This window comes from Typopeltis vanoorti, chromosome 6, assembly GCF_054136105.1.
Source record: "Typopeltis vanoorti isolate ZY-2024b chromosome 6, IOZ_Tvanoo_1.0, whole genome shotgun sequence".
In the NCBI taxonomy this organism is placed as follows: domain Eukaryota; kingdom Metazoa; phylum Arthropoda; class Arachnida; order Uropygi; family Thelyphonidae; genus Typopeltis; species Typopeltis vanoorti.
The window spans coordinates 32,553,316-32,569,397 of NC_143554.1; the positions used below are offsets into that span (position 1 = coordinate 32,553,316).

At 35.4% G+C, this 16,082-nt stretch overlaps 1 protein-coding gene and 1 pseudogene across 4 annotated transcripts in view; both read right to left on the reverse strand.

The window, feature by feature from the left end:
* unc-104 (kinesin family member unc-104) overlaps positions 1 to 16,082 on the reverse strand; it is a 942,286-nt gene that overhangs the window by 884,395 nt on the left and 41,809 nt on the right. For all 4 annotated transcript variants that reach the window (XM_090394094.1, XM_090394092.1, XM_090394093.1 and 1 more), the window contains exon 2: positions 3,186 to 3,269. The gene's annotated coding sequence lies outside the window, so the exon portion shown is untranslated. The remainder of the gene's footprint in view (positions 1 to 3,185; positions 3,270 to 16,082) is intronic.
* The window catches only part of LOC150105363 (innexin inx2-like), a 117,150-nt pseudogene that overhangs the window by 37,039 nt on the left and 64,029 nt on the right, over positions 1 to 16,082 (reverse strand).

Sequence of the window (16,082 nt, forward strand, 5' to 3'; positions counted from 1 at the left end):
CATTACTGTAATCTGTGTGTTGAGGGGAACATGAGGAGATGAAAAGACAAATAATTTGAAGATCTTTTTGGCATGGTAAACTTTGCACAGGAAGGTTTGGCAAATAAAGGTGAGTTCAGCTGTAAGAGAAGCCTGGATGGCACAGGTTGGAAGCTCTGTTAACAAGGTTTTGATGATACTATATTGTTAGGGGGGGGGGAAGAGTGATGGGAAAGTTTATGCATATGTGTATCTACCTGTGTGGGTGGGTTTCTGTAAATTGAGGAAAAAAAAAGGTGCATTTGAACAGGTGCGTAATTAGAGTATTTTAAAAAACAGACTATTGTTAAAAAGGAAATATTCTTTTTCTATAGTGAATTGGATTCTGGGGTGCTGCTTGTTGAGGTGAAGGAGGAACGAGTAATGTCTGAGCCATGTGGCCAAATAGAAAACAGACCATTAATATATCTTAGCCAAATAGAAGGTTTGAGAATGGCAATATCAAGAACATGTTATTTCAAAATGCTCCATATAGAAATTGGCCAGAAGAAGAGAGAGATCATGGAAGGACCTTCTATTTTGTTTAAATAAAGTGTCCTTCCAAGAGAAGTGATCAGTATGAGTGGCAAAATTAAAGTGATCAATAATGTCAAGAAGGAGAGAATATTTTTCAGCAAATTTAAAGTATCAGAAAGGGGAATATTAGTAAATAAGCATGTGTCATCAATGCTTACCATGATATCATTATTGTGTATAACTAAATTTTATATTAAAGATTTGAAATTAGTGTAATCTTCAAAAGGTACCTGTGGCATCACTGTGAAAGTACAGATATTTCATTAAAGTTAATTACTGTGGTTATCATGTAATTTGTTGTTTATTGAAATGAGTGGAATTTTTTTGATATAAATACGCAATAAATACTATTACTAAATACGCAATCACTCTACCCAGTTGGAGTGGTTACCTTGGTTATGAACAGATCCTCTGTTGTTATCAACATGAATCATGATATTATTTTTTTTAATCCATCCAAAGCTCTCAAAGTGAGTCTCCTTTATCACATACTGTTACAAGTAATTAGCTCTTATTGGTGAATAAATTCCATCTCCTTCTAACTATTTGCACTCATACAACCCACACTCATACAAATCTGCCCACACTTTATTCACCTCTTCCCTTGCACCCTCTGGCCCATAGCAGTATACATTTGTCCAGTTTTACCTCTATCTCACACCAGATTGCCTCAAATGCACCAGATCCAACCATTCTGTCTTCCTGATGACCTATTCTTTTGGCAACATTGTGTCTGCTATTATGAAAAGTGGCCTCCCATCTCAAATTCTCTGTCCTCTGAAAATACTATACTCACATTCAATTCCTGTAACTACATCTGCTATCAACTAAGTCTTACTAATGCCTAAAGCTTTTGGCAAGGTTGCACCAACCAATGCTAAAAACTCCTCCCTCTTATGCATCCTACTTCTGGCATTAGTATACATAAACTGCAGTATCCCCTTAGGCCCACATTTATCTTTGAGAGATTTTATTCTCTATATTTTGGTCATTCTCATACTCAGTCACCTGATCCCCCCCCCAATAGCAGTAGTATGACTGCTCTTCCACACCTCAGTTACTTGAGTAACCTTCGCTTTTGGAATACAGCTCTGAACTTCAGCTCCTGATTCACAAAGATGCATAGAATCCTCATCTCCTCCTGGAGCATAGTTCCTCCAACCACATTTCATCTTCTCTGATCAAAGAGCATTAAGTGTTTTATCTCCATTCTTCAAGCACAGTCAACTAACCCCTAAGCAAATCCTCTTATAAGTGGATTTGCTTAGGGGTGTCATGTCAATATCAATAAACAACTGAATATCTCCTCACAAACCTTGAATTATATTGTTGATACATAAATTAAAAGCAGCAATCACAAAACAGAAGCCTGTGATAATCTGCTTTGCACTTCTCTCTTTTGGGCTAGTGCATCTCCAAATCTAGCACCTATCAGCCAAATAATCCCTGTAATCAGGCTAACAACTGACTATCCATCCCATTGCTGCTCAAGGTATATAACAAATTAGCAAAATCCAGAAAAATCACCATATATACAGTGGTGATACCAATACACTGGTCACCCTATTATAATATCACTCCATAAAGACAGCAAAACTATAATTTTAGAAATAATCAGAAGATAAAATTAACGGAAAGTATAGCCAAACTTTATAAAGTAAAAATTCAAGATGTAGTGATTATTCACTTTTGCTGCTGAAGGTAATTGACATTTTTTTTTTAAATTTTAATAAAAGAGTAAACATGAAGATTTGTCAAATTATAACTAACCTAGTACAGAAACAATGAAGTACCAATATTAAGACAGTACTGATAATTTCCTTAAATTCCTTTCAATTCTCTTAAATAGGTTCAATTAAATCCTCTCGATTATTTTAGAAGAAAGCTTTTGCTGTAATAAATTTAACTTATTTGCTGAAATAACAATTTAACAAAAAAAAATTAACAAAAATTGACATTTTTTGCATTACTGGGAAGAATTAAGTTTTCTGATATAATTATCCTCTAAAACTAAAATGCAAATTATGTTGAAATCATTTATTTATTTATCATCACTTGAATAAGTAAAGGACACACACTTGAAATAAGAATTTTGTTCCTTCCAAGAGAAAGAAAACTGTTAGGATGAAGCAATAACACACTTGTCATAATATAATGTTGCAGAACTCATTAAATACACTGATAAAAAATATATTAATATTAACAGTATGTAATATACAAGTAACAACAATTTAATCAAGTATAAAAAATGATATGCATATTTTAAGAACTATGCTAAGAAGCAGTCCAGAGGCAGTAAAATATTTAATATAAACTGACTTAAGAAGTGTTAAACCAATCAATATAAAATGAAGAATTAATATAACTGTGAACAGAAAAGTAAGGCATAACAAAAAAAATGACATTCACATACTAAGATTATCTTATTTAAGATGGAAAAATGAAGATTCATAATCTTTATGCTTAATCTTCTGGAACAATATGGTGAACAGGAAATAATATCTAAGTTATATAAAACATTAACAGAACACATGATTTTAAAATTACATATATGTTATTTCATAATATACAAAGAAAAAGCTTAATGTAGAAGTAATTTTATATTAAACAAATATAAATAACAATCCTACCTTGAAAAACTGGATTAGTATTTTTTTATATATATAACACAAGCACTCTCAGGGAGTTATCACAGGTTTTCTACAAAATGGTGGCTGAAAGAAAAAATAAATCCATTATCACTCCAAATCTCTTCTTTAACACTCCATTTTTTTCAAATCTATCCTTATGCATATCCAAGGCACACCCATGATTCTGAAACATAAACACCCAAATTTGCTCTATAGAGACCTTCACAACCCTGACTACATTAGATGCTGTTCTTGAAGCCAAGAGCCTCAATATGTCTGCCTCTGCAGAAGTCCTTTCCTCAGAAGTTTTACGTCATGCCTATTACGTAGTGATTCTACCTTTAGCGTCATTTGCAGAGAGCTAGCCAATGCACACTGCCTCCCTACACACACACTCTGCAGATCAATAATGTAAAAGATGAATGACATTCTCTCTACCCTCCCTGTGCAGTGGATGTTACAAAGCAGAATATGCAACTGAAATTATTTTAAAATAAAAACATGAATTCTGGTTATAAAAAAAAACAATATTTTAAATTTCTAAGTAATTTTTTTAATATATATAGCATGCAGGCATATTTTAAACTGTAAAACAAGAAATCAAATGGTTGAAAATTAATGTCTATGTAATTAAAATCTTTATTAAATATTTATTCAACTTTTATGAATGAATGAAGTTCTCCATAAAACTTCAGTCATGAAATACAAAATTACTTTTGAAATGTTGGAAATATTCTCCAAGTAGTACTTCACTAACAACCAGTATTTAACTTATAATTAACAATTATAAATTTTGAACTATCTGTTTAACAAAGGCTGTAATGTGGAATAATATACACATTTTAATGTCTAAGACTTCATTAGTTCAAAATTAACACTTATAGAATAAGTACAATACAAAAATAAGTTTATAAAATTAGATGTGCAGGGAAAGAATCATAGTGACTACCTGCTTTAAAAAATTAAAAACAGTATCACAAAAAAATTATTTTCTCTCATAATAATGGTCTCAATTGAGTATTATGCACAATAATGAATTTGTTTATGTAATAGTTTAATGACCTTCCTTAACACATTATATTTACTTCTACAAACGTTTCACTATAAAATGAAACCTTATATGATAAACAACTGTCCAAGTACCAGTTACCACTTTTCTGGTAACCTTATGAGGACCATTTGGACCAGGTATAATTACAGTCAAAGAACAGCCAACTTCATAATCTTACAATGATGATGCTTCAACCTGCTCCACCTAAAAAGTCAACAACCATACTATAATATGTGACTGCATAATTCTGTGGGATATCTGATGTTCCAACAGTATGCATAAAGAGAAATCACTTCCTTTTTTTTTTTTTTTTTTTTTTTTTTGAGAGCTCATTAAGGAGAGATCTGGACCTTACTAAAGTTAATGTTCACAGTGAATAATTATTACAGTAATTTTATAATTTAGTAGCAGGTTTAAAAGAATACTCTGTTTTTTTTTAAAGGAAAAATCCGAGTTGGCAGGCTATTAAAAATGAAAGAAATGGAAAACTCATGTTAAATATCTTTATCTTTAATAATAGAATTTTCACCTAAGTGTCAAAGGCATCTTCAGAATGGAAACGGAACAGCATAATATACAATTATTATTATTCCAAGATCTCTGAAGTCAAAGATCAAAATGGTTCACAGGAGGTCCCTTTGTCATACACACAGCTCATCATACTATACCCAAAATGTGTTCAAATTCTCTGCAGACACCACAATCTCAGGCAATGCATTTCAATAATTCACAACTCTTCATATAAAAAATCTGCTTCTCAATCCCTTGCTCATACCCTCCTTACAGGGATGACCTCTAAGTCTCCTATTTTATGAAAAATCTCTTCAACATTAATCCTATAACAATCCCTTACCAACTTGTACTTCTGCATCATATTATTCCTCTTCCACATATCCACTAAACTCTGCAAACTGCAGCTTCTCGATCTTTCTTCACACTCAATATTCTAGAGATCAGAAACTCCCTTAATCAACTGCCTCTGGGCCTTTCTCCAATATCTCTTCAATCTTTTTGAAAACCAGGTGACCAAATCTGTGCACAGTAGTTCATATGCAGCCTAATCAAGACCTGATACAACCCCTTTTGAGTTTTCAAAATTCAGAATTCAAGGAGAACAGGCCTACCAGTCCGGAACTCGGGGAGAAGCCCCCCCTAGTATATATATAATTAGGAATTTGTTAACCATTTTGTTATCTTTATACAAAATGGTTAACAAATTCCTAATTATATCTAATTACAGCTTCCAGGGATGTTTGCCCAACATTTTATGAAAAAATCTTCAACATTAACCTCTCTACCTGCCATGGTGGATGAAATAGTAAGACCAAATTGCACTTCTTATCCATGTTATTCAATAGGTGTTACAGAATCGTATCCAGATTTTGCTGAAGGTCTACAGCATCATGGCCGGTTGGGGTGTCAATCCTATAACAACCCCTTACCAACTTATACTTCTCAAACATCTCATGTGTATGTATATATTAAGAATTATATATATATATACTTACAATTTTCTTAACCATTTTGTTACCTTATTACAGCTGTTATGGATTTTTAAATTCTTTGTTATTTTGTATTATGCCATTCCATTCTGAGGATGTTTTTAACATTTAAGCAACAATATTACCATTAAATATCATGGTATTTAATGCGTGTTTTCTGCTCTTGATACAAAAACAACAACATTATAATGTTTTCACCCACCATTTATGGGTGAAATATCCCATCTTGTGTAAAGTGATCATCTTGTGATGATTTCATCACAATTTCATCTTGTGATGAAATCAATTTGTTGTTCACTTTCCAATTTTGTAACTTCTCCAATTCGTCTAACTTTATGCAAGCCTTGCTACATGAACAGTTGATTTTATAGATATCAGGACATTACTGAGTAAAGGAACAATTTCAGAGATCACAAATGAAAAAAAGATAGAAGCAGTGTTTTGATGGCTCACAAAGTTCAGTTAATGAGTCACTTTGCTAAGATATATCATCCAGGTGTAAGTAACATGGTGCACAGTGCTATTGCTACATTGGATGAAAAGTTACAGATTCATGAAAATGAGGTTGAAGAGCTGTTGCATAACCTGGATAAGAATCTGTCAATAGGGACAGATGGAATATCAGCCCGTTTGCTAAAGTAATGTTCAGCCAAATTGGCTAGGCCTTGCACACATCTGTATAACTTCAGTCTCAGCTCAGGAATGATACCACATGAATGGAAGGAGTGTATGATAGTTCCGTTGTACAAGGGTGGTGGAAAAACTGATGTGTCTAACTACCAACCCATCCGTATCAATGGTGTGATGGTGAAGATTTTAGAGAAGTTGGTAAGAACTCCTACACAGAAATGGGTAGACAAACATGCTATGCTCTGCAAAGAACAGCATGGGTTTACTAAAGGAAAGTCACGTTTTAGCAATTTGCTCATATTTTATAACAATGTTACGGCCGAGTTGGATAAAGGGAATGGATACACTATGATAATATTGGATTTTTCTAAGGAATTTGAAAAGATACCACACGAAAGGTTGTTGCATAAACTGGAGAATATGGGATTGGAATATAATCTCTTGACTTGGATCAGGGAATGGTTGACAGCCGAGTTGGATAAAGGGAATGGATACACTATGATAATATTGGATTTTTCTAAGGAATTTGAAAAGATACCACACGAAAGGTTGTTGCATAAACTGGAGAATATGGGATTGGAATATAATCTCTTGACTTGGATCAGGGAATGGTTGACAGACAGATATCAAAAAGCAGTATACAGTGGGTGTGAATCTTCCAGATTTAAGGTAACCAGTGGTGTACCTCAGGGTCCTTGGGCCATTATTGTTCCATCTATACGTTAACGACATCAGGCAGGATCTATCATCAGATGTGCAATTGTTTGACAATGATGCAAAGCTAGGCAGGGCAATCAGGAATGCTACTGATATTCAGCAATTACAAAATGATCTGAATAGACTGGAAATTTGGGCAAACAAAAATGGCTATCCGTTTTGATAGCCATTTTTGGCATGATTAGAGTTCCAGCAGCATATTATATTAGTGGAGTTATGCTACAAGAAACTGAAGAGGCAAGAGATCTTGGTGTATTGGTGGATAAGAATTTAAAGTTCAAAGGTCACAAAAAAAAAGTTGCAAATACAACTCATAGGATAATTGTGATGTTGAAGCGAACCTTGACATATAAGGATAAGGAAGTCATTTTGCCTCTTTATAAGGCTTTGATAACATCACATCTCGATTATTGTGTGCAGATTTGGATTTCCCGGGTTCCAAGGGGATAAAGAAGCTGTGGAAAGGGTGCAAAGAAGAGTTACAAAGATTATATCTGGATTATGGGATTTAGATTTGAAGACAGATTGCGAGTATGTGGATTGGAGATAGGTTAACAGGAGAAAGAGGGATGATATGATAGAGGTCTATAAACTTTTGAATGGCATTATAAGATTCCAACCGATGAAATTTTTCGTTATATGGAAGGCAGGAAGAGAACATGGGGGCATCCATGAAGTTAAGTTTGTTCACAGTCAAGAAACGGGTAAGAGCTAGGTTTTCCTCCCAGAGAGCAGTGAGTGAGTGGAATAATTTGCCATTAGGGGTAGTGAGTGCATCTACTGTGAATGAATTTAAGGGAAGGTATGATAGCTGGTTTGGGTGATTTATAGCCTCCTTCGATGAGTCCTTGACTCCCTGGAGGTCTCAGATAATAATAATAAAAGCATGGTGAAGAAACAGTGTCTATTTGGTCTCATATGGCAGTTTCTCCGTGTATATATATATATATATATATATATTTGTTGGCTGATGTGATAGCAATCTGTAAACAGCTGTTTGGGAGAGTAAACATTAGGAATGAATTAGTTCCAGAGATCAAACTTAACGTTATCTTTTCTCTTAAGATAGAATATTGAATGAATCAGAGATATTAAACAGCATGGGTGTGCTGTGAACATTAAATGACAGCCTACCACTTGATTCTTGAATAATTAATATGTAAAGCTTAACGTGAAAGCTGTATAACTGAGAGGAGACCTCCACATAGCCTTTAAAGGAATGCAGAGAACCAACCAGGGCTTCTGACCTAATGTCCAATCCTCACCTTCTCGTGGTGCACCATGTTGGGTATCTACTTGGATACTAAACAAACAAAGATCGGCTGGCAATTTGGTATTTAGCCGACCTAATTGTATTCTTATTGGTTAAACCAAAATAAAAAAATGATGGTACAGCATGACAAAATTTCATGCCGGCTGGGGCATCTCCCGGTTAAACAAGGCCCCCATTGCTTCCGCCAGGGAACCAGGGCGAACAGCGAAAAGTCAGCTACTGGAACAAATATGAAAACACACCCCAACTCAACATCACCAGAGTTAAAGATCGTACTATCAACATAAGAAGCCTGAATGGCAAAGAAATGGAGCTAGCTGAGGAATTAGATAAGTACCAGATCGACATAATAGGGGTGACTGAAACAAAAAAGACAAAAACTGGTGAGATCTTTCTGAGCAATAAATACAAAATGTTATATTCAGGCAATGACAATCAAGTAAAAGAAGGAGTAGCCATAGTATTCAATACAAAATACGAGGCTAATCTTCTTGAATGGTCAGTCTCAAGTAGAGTTATGAGGGCAAATATGAGAATGGGGAACTGAACAATGAGACTTATTTGTGCTATCCCACAGAAGGTTCTACTAAGGTAGAAGTGGAAGAATTTTTTGACGCTTTAGAAAAAGCAACTGACACAATGAGAAAGGAAAAGTTGATCCTTGTTGGGGATCTAAATAGTAGAGTAGGAAATGATTGTGAGACATACAGAAAGATTTTGGGAAAATTTGGAGAAAAGAGCAAAGCTAATAATAATGGCAAATATCTGTTGGATTTCTGCTCACGACATGGACTGGTTATTACTAACACCATGTTCAAAGTTAAAATGTGCACAAATTCACATGGAGAGAAGAGGCAAGTAATAAGAAAAGTCTCATTGACTATGTTATTGTTGATAGTGATGTTTTCTCCCTGGTGCAGGACACCAGTGTACAGAGGATTTGAAATTGGAAGTGATCACTATTTAGTCTTGAGCAGGATAAAATTGAATTTCATATTGAAAAGAATAACATGTAAGAAAGTTTTAAAGCAAATAAAAGTTGAGCAGCTCTCAGATGTGAACTGAAGACTAAAATACACAAAGATTATTGAAGAATAACTGAAAGAGTTTGAGAACAGGAATCAAACCGTGGAGATTCAGTGGCAAGCCTTGAAGAAAACATTGATTGATTCTGCCAGAGAGGCATGTGGTGAGGTTGTGTGCAAGGATAAAAAAATCAGAACTCCCTGGTGGACACAGGTAGTTAAAGAGGCAGTGAAGGAAAAGAAGAAAGCATATCAAAAGTTCCTGGCAAATAAGTCAGCTTGTGCTCTTAGAGAATACAGAGACAAATGCAAGAAAGCTAAACACTGTGTAAAACTAGCTAAACAAAAGTCATAGGAGGAATTTAGCAAGAATATAGAAAATAAATATCAAGAAGTTGGCAAAATATTCTGAAGGTTGTTGAAGCTTAAGAAGAGGAAAGAGTGCTGTAAAAGGAGTTAGAAATGATAAAGGTGACATGAAAACGGGAGAAAAAGATATCCTTGAAGTATGGAGTAATTACTTTGAAAAACTGCTAAATGAAACAAGCAGTGATGACAGCACAGTGGTAAAAAACACTGACCAAGCATGCAGTCAGGAATACATATCCATACTTGAAGGAGAAAAAGCCATCAAAGGCTTGAAATGTGGAAAGGCAGCAGGAGTAGATGATATTCGACCAGAAATGCTGAAGTATGGTGGTATAAAAGTCTTACAGTGGCTGCATAGTTCTGAAAGCCTGGACAGAGGGACGAATTCCAAATGATTGGAGTAGAGCTCTAATAGTACCCATATATAAAAAGGGAAATAAAACTGAATATGAGAATTACAGAGGTATTTTCCTACTGAGTGATCCTGGTAAGATCTATGCAAGTATACTTGAGAAATGGTTGAGAAGAATTGTGGAAGAAAAGCTTGGTGAAGAACAAGTTGGATTCAGGCCAAATAGAGGCTGTCAGAATCAGATCTTCACTTTACGACAAATAGTTGAGAAAGCATGGGAATATAACAAAGATCTGTGTTTAAGTTTTGTCGATTTGGAAAAGGCATATGACATGGTGCCAAGAGAGAAGCTATTCAATACGCTACAGTTATATGGTGTAAATGGGGCATTAATATCAAGGAATACTTAGTCTTTATTTGAGTTGTAAGTCAGCAGTTAGAATTGAAGGAAGTACAGGAAGATGGTTTAATGTTAAATCTGGTGTGAGACAAGGATGTACATTATCCCCTCTGTTATTCATTATCTATATGGATCACATTATGAAGGAAAGCGAGATTAAACATATCAAAATTGGAGATGTTAATGTCAGCTCTTTGCTTTAAGTAGATGATGTTATACTTCTAAATAAATCCGCTACAAGTCTGCAAGATTCTCCGACTAAATTGAATAACTGTTGTAATAGATATGGTATGAAGGTCAGCATTAAAAAGACAAAGAAAATAGGCAGAATCATTGAAAATGTCAACTGTGTTGTGAATGGAGAACCTGTTTAACAAGTCAAACATTTCAGCTACTTAGGCACGATTTTTAGTGATGGTAAATTAAATATGGAAATAGACAACAGAATCAACAAAACTGGTATGGTAGGAAGTCAATTGAATAAATTCATATGGAATAAGAGAGAAATTAGTCGGAACACTAAATTAGCTGTATACAAGACAGTGTTCAAACCAGTTTTAACTTATGGATCTGAGAGCTGGGTCAGAAGTAAAACACTTGACCAAAGACTAAGACTGCAGATATGAGAGTCCTGAGAAAGATTAGGGGCACAAACAGATGGCATCAATGGCAATATCATATTAAAAACGAGGATATTAGGAAAGAACTTGACATTGTCAGCATCCAGGAATGCGTTAGCAGAGCTAATCTCACGTGGTATGGTCACTTAAACAGAATGGGTGAAGAAAGATTAGCAAAACAAGTGTTCTCTGCCAGGTTGGCAGCAAAATGACCCAGAGGAAGACCAATATATAGGTGGATTGATACAGTACAAAGTGCCTTAGACGATAGAAATATAAGATCTGATAATGTTGGAGTCTTGACAAGTAACAGACTGATCTGGAGGAAAATTGTAGATAGGAAGTTAGTAATGATGTAATTTTTTTCATGTAGTACTATCATATCCTGTACAACCCTTGAGGGTACATGGCAGGAATTTGATGATGATGAGAAAGGAATGTTTGTTGTTCCCTCTCTAATAGGATTTTTTTATTATTTTTGAACTGTTTAGAAAACTCAGAATCATTCAGGTTATTCAAGCTGTGTTGCCATATGATAAAAATTGAAGCTATGCAGAATGAAAAGCTGCATATGGCAAATGTATTAAATGCATAAAAAATTCAAGTTTCCTTTCAGATCAGTCATCTCAAACAATGCAAAGAATCATCAACATTCAACTCCTTCCCTATCTAGGAGCAACCAATTAATTACTGACTGCCAATATGGATTTCACCATCCTTATTCCATAGCAGCTCTCCACCCACCTTTGAACACAACAAAGGTTTTGAGCAATTTGTAGATACTCCTGCCTTTTTTCAGGGCATTTGATAATTGGGTCTGGAATGAAGGCATCTTAAAAAGGAATCTCATCTTGACTGGAGATCAGATGCTATTAAAAGTAAGTGAGAGTGAAACAAGATCTTCCTTCTGACAACACAACACAACATTATGTTTTGGTAGCAGTGAAATTTATTAAATTATCTTTACTCGATTACCCTGCCAAAAATGGTGAGGAGATCAATGGTTAAGATAATGGTTGGGGAAGATACTGAAGCTCAAATCATGTAATCATTGTATGATCTGTTGACTGAAGAGCAAAATGAAATGTATATTGCCATCAGCAAAACCACACAGGATTTGAGGTCGGTGAGAGAAGATCATTAATAAGGAGGAAGATGGTGTACAATGGCATTCATAACAAGAAATATTAGAACAAATCATCTACTATAACATGCAATCAACAGAGGAAACTGTCACTCACAATCAAAGACCATAAGATGGTTAAGGTAAGAAGGTCTCTCTGTTAGATCCACTCGAATGACTTGGAAATGCCTTAAGTGACCACATGAATTTCTTCATCCCTTTTCATCGCTGTGTCCAATGGTGGAAGAATTGGTCAGGACATGTCCTGAGCTTAAGTTGCATAATCCATATTGATCACTTATAAACAATTCTGTGTAGTGAAGAAATTGATTGTTAATTATCGTCATTATTTTAGAGGACTGAGAAGCGGACAGTGAGATGATAGTTTGATGGCCAACTTAATTTTTCTTTTTAAATGATAGCTGGATAAAGGCTTGCTTCTATGCTATTGGGTAGATGCCAGGTGTATATGACAGGTTGTGTAATGCAATAGATGATGGGTGTTACAAATTTTTAGCACATTTGAAGAGATGCAATCTGGACAAGGAGATTTATTAGTATGAAGATTGAAGATATTTTTTTATACTTTCAGGCAAAAAAAAGGGGGGAGATGAATTCAGTGAGCTTTTCTGGTGGGAGATGATTTTCCTTACTTGTCTACAACAGTTCGAGAAGAGTGACCTCTTCTCTGCTCTCCCAAGGATCATCTTCCTCCCCCTCTCTGTTCCAGATGTTTACAAGGTTTCTTGTTCTTGCAACTTATCATATTATGGTTAGATTGGGAGATCTGCCAGCATCCATCTTGGGAACACAAGAAATACATCCACCACCACAACTATGGTCAGCCAGGTCTAGCTGGACCATACCTTGGATACCTTGCACAGGATGTGATGGGGAAACACTATGCTTTATCACATCAACTACAAACTTAAGACACTTTTTAGAATCAACAGCAGATTTAAAAAACAGTTAATTTAAATAAATATGGCTGTGTTAAACTTCCCAAGATTTGGGAAACTGTTAGTTTCCCAAATCTTGGGAAGTTTAATTAACAGCTAAGGCTAGTCAAAAGCACCCATAGAGGACACTCCTCACAGGACGAGGTTCAAAATGATCTAATTTTATTATTATTATTATTATTAAGAGAGACCTCCAGGGAGTTAGGGACTCTTCCAGGGAGGCCACATACTACACACACCAGCTATCATGCTTATTCTTGAATTCATTCACATTGCCTGCACTTGCAACATTCAATGACAATCCATTCCAATCATGCACCACCCTATGAGAGAAAAATCAAGCACTCACTCCCTTCTTAGCAGTATTCATCCTCTGCTTCCAAGGATACCCTCTTGTCCTTTCCCCACCCTCCATAAAGTGAAAAATTCCATCAACTGGAATCTTGTATGAAACATAAAAAGGTTTGCAAGTTTAAATTATATCACACCTCTTTATCCTATTTGCTAATGTCTGCAGTTTAAAAATTCTCAATCTGTCTTCATAATCAGTATTACACAATCCTGATATCATTTTTAACACTCTCTCCATTATATCAGAATCACCACAGAAACCAGACCTACGCACAATAGTCCCAAGTGAGGTCTTATCAAGGAATTGTAAAGAGGCAAAATGGCATCCTTATCTTTATATGTGAAAATTTGTTTCAGCATTGCAATTATCTTTTGAGTTGTATTTGCAATCTTTGCTACATGGTCCCTGAACTTCAACTTCCTATCTACTAACACTCCAAGATCTCTAACCTCATCAGTTTCTTCTAGCATAATCCCACAAATATAATACGACACTGGATATCTAATCACGCCAAAGTGAATGACTTTACATTTACTGACATCCATTTTCCCATGCCCACAATTCTAGCCTATTCAAATCATTCTGCAAGTACTGCATATCAGCAGCATTCCTGATTACCCTATCTATCTTTGCCTTATCAGCAAATAGCTGTATGTCGCTTGTCAAATCCTTCCCAATATCATTAATGTATAGACTGAATAACAGTGGACCAAGCACTGATCCTTGTAGTACACCACTTATTACCTTAAATCTTGCAGACTCACATCCTCATATACCACTTTTTGATATCTGTCAGTCAGCCATCCTCTTATTCACGCTAATATTCTATAATCCAAACCCATATTCTCCAATTTATGCAACAGTCTATCATGCTGTATTCTGTCAAAAGTCTTAGCAAAATCAAAAAGTATCACAGTATATCCATTCCCCTTGTCTAGTTCAATGGCAACATTGTTATAGAATGTGAGCAAGTTACTAAAACATGACCTTCCCTTAGTGCGGGGGGGGGGGGGGAATCTGAAAAGTTCTCGGCCTAACAATGAAAACACGAATTTATAATTTCAAAATTATTTTTATTTTTCAACATAATCTCTCTTAAGACTAATACATTTATTCCAGCAATGCTCCAGAGCCATTATCCTGTCCCTGTAGTGGTTCTCAGTGAGATCTGCAAAATACCCCTCTACATCTGCAATCACCTCTTGATTCGAAGAAAAATGCTGACCAACAAGGAAGAGTTTTAGTTTTTAAAAGAGATAGAAGTCAGAGGGAGTCAAATCTGGGGAATAAGATGGATGTTCCAACAATGCATAGTGCAGATCCTTAATTTTCCCACTGCCAAAACACCGTTGTGGGCAGGTGCATTGTCCTGATGAAAGATGATTTTTTTCTTCTACAAACTGGGTCTTTTCTCAGGAATTTTTTCATTTAGTTTGCTTAAAAGATCAGAATAATATTCCCTTGTTATTGTTTTACCCTTTTCAAGATATTTAATAAAGAAAATGCTTTTAGCATCCCAAAACACCGATGCCATGACCTTTCCTGCTGATGGAACCGACTTTGTCTTCTTTCGCGCTGAACAACTGGCTTCTGTCCACTGTTTTGACTGCTTTTTGGATTTTGGTTATGGGGGTCTGGTTTGCAATGGTGAATCCAAGTCTCATTTACAGTAATAAATCGACTTTGTCTTCTTTCGCGCTGAACAACCGGCTTCTGTCCACTGTTTTGACTGCTTTTTGGATTTTGGTTTTGGGGGTCTGGTTTGCAATGGTGAATCCAAGTCTCATTTATAGTAATAAATCGATGCACAAAATCATTTTTATTCTTGTTAAAACACTCCAAGCACTGTTCAGAGATTTTCATGAGAGTGCGTTTTTGATCTGCTGTAAGCAAGCATGGCACACTGATCTTGCACAAAGCTTTTTTCGTGTGCAATTCTTCATGCAAAATATATCCTACACGTTCTTTTGAAATGCCTACAGTCTCAGCAATTTCACGCAATTTGACTCGCCGGTCATCTAATACCATATCATGCACTTGATCAATGATTTCTGGTGTTGTTACACTTTTTGAACGTCCTTCACATGGATCAATTTCAAGGCTGGTATGGCCACATTTAAACTCGGCAGCCCATTTCTTAATTGTCGGATATGAAGGAGAGGAGTGCCCATAAACTTTTTTGAACTTCAAATGAATTTCTTTCGGCTTTAAGCCTTCTTTTACGAAAAATTTTATAACTGCACAATACTCAATTTTATCCATTTCAAGGGATGCAGACAACACTTTTGCTTCAGACAGCTGTATAAAACAAACTACTTGATAGAATGACATGCAATTTCACATGGATGCTTATGACAGATGTACCAACTTTAGAAAAAAAAAATCTCGCCGATAGTATCGCCATCTATGGTCGAGGCTGAGAACTTTTCATCCCACTCTCATAAACTCATTGCAAAGAAGAGATTCACTGTCAACCCATTTCTGAATGCAAGTGCTAACTAATTTTTCCAAAATCTTCACCACC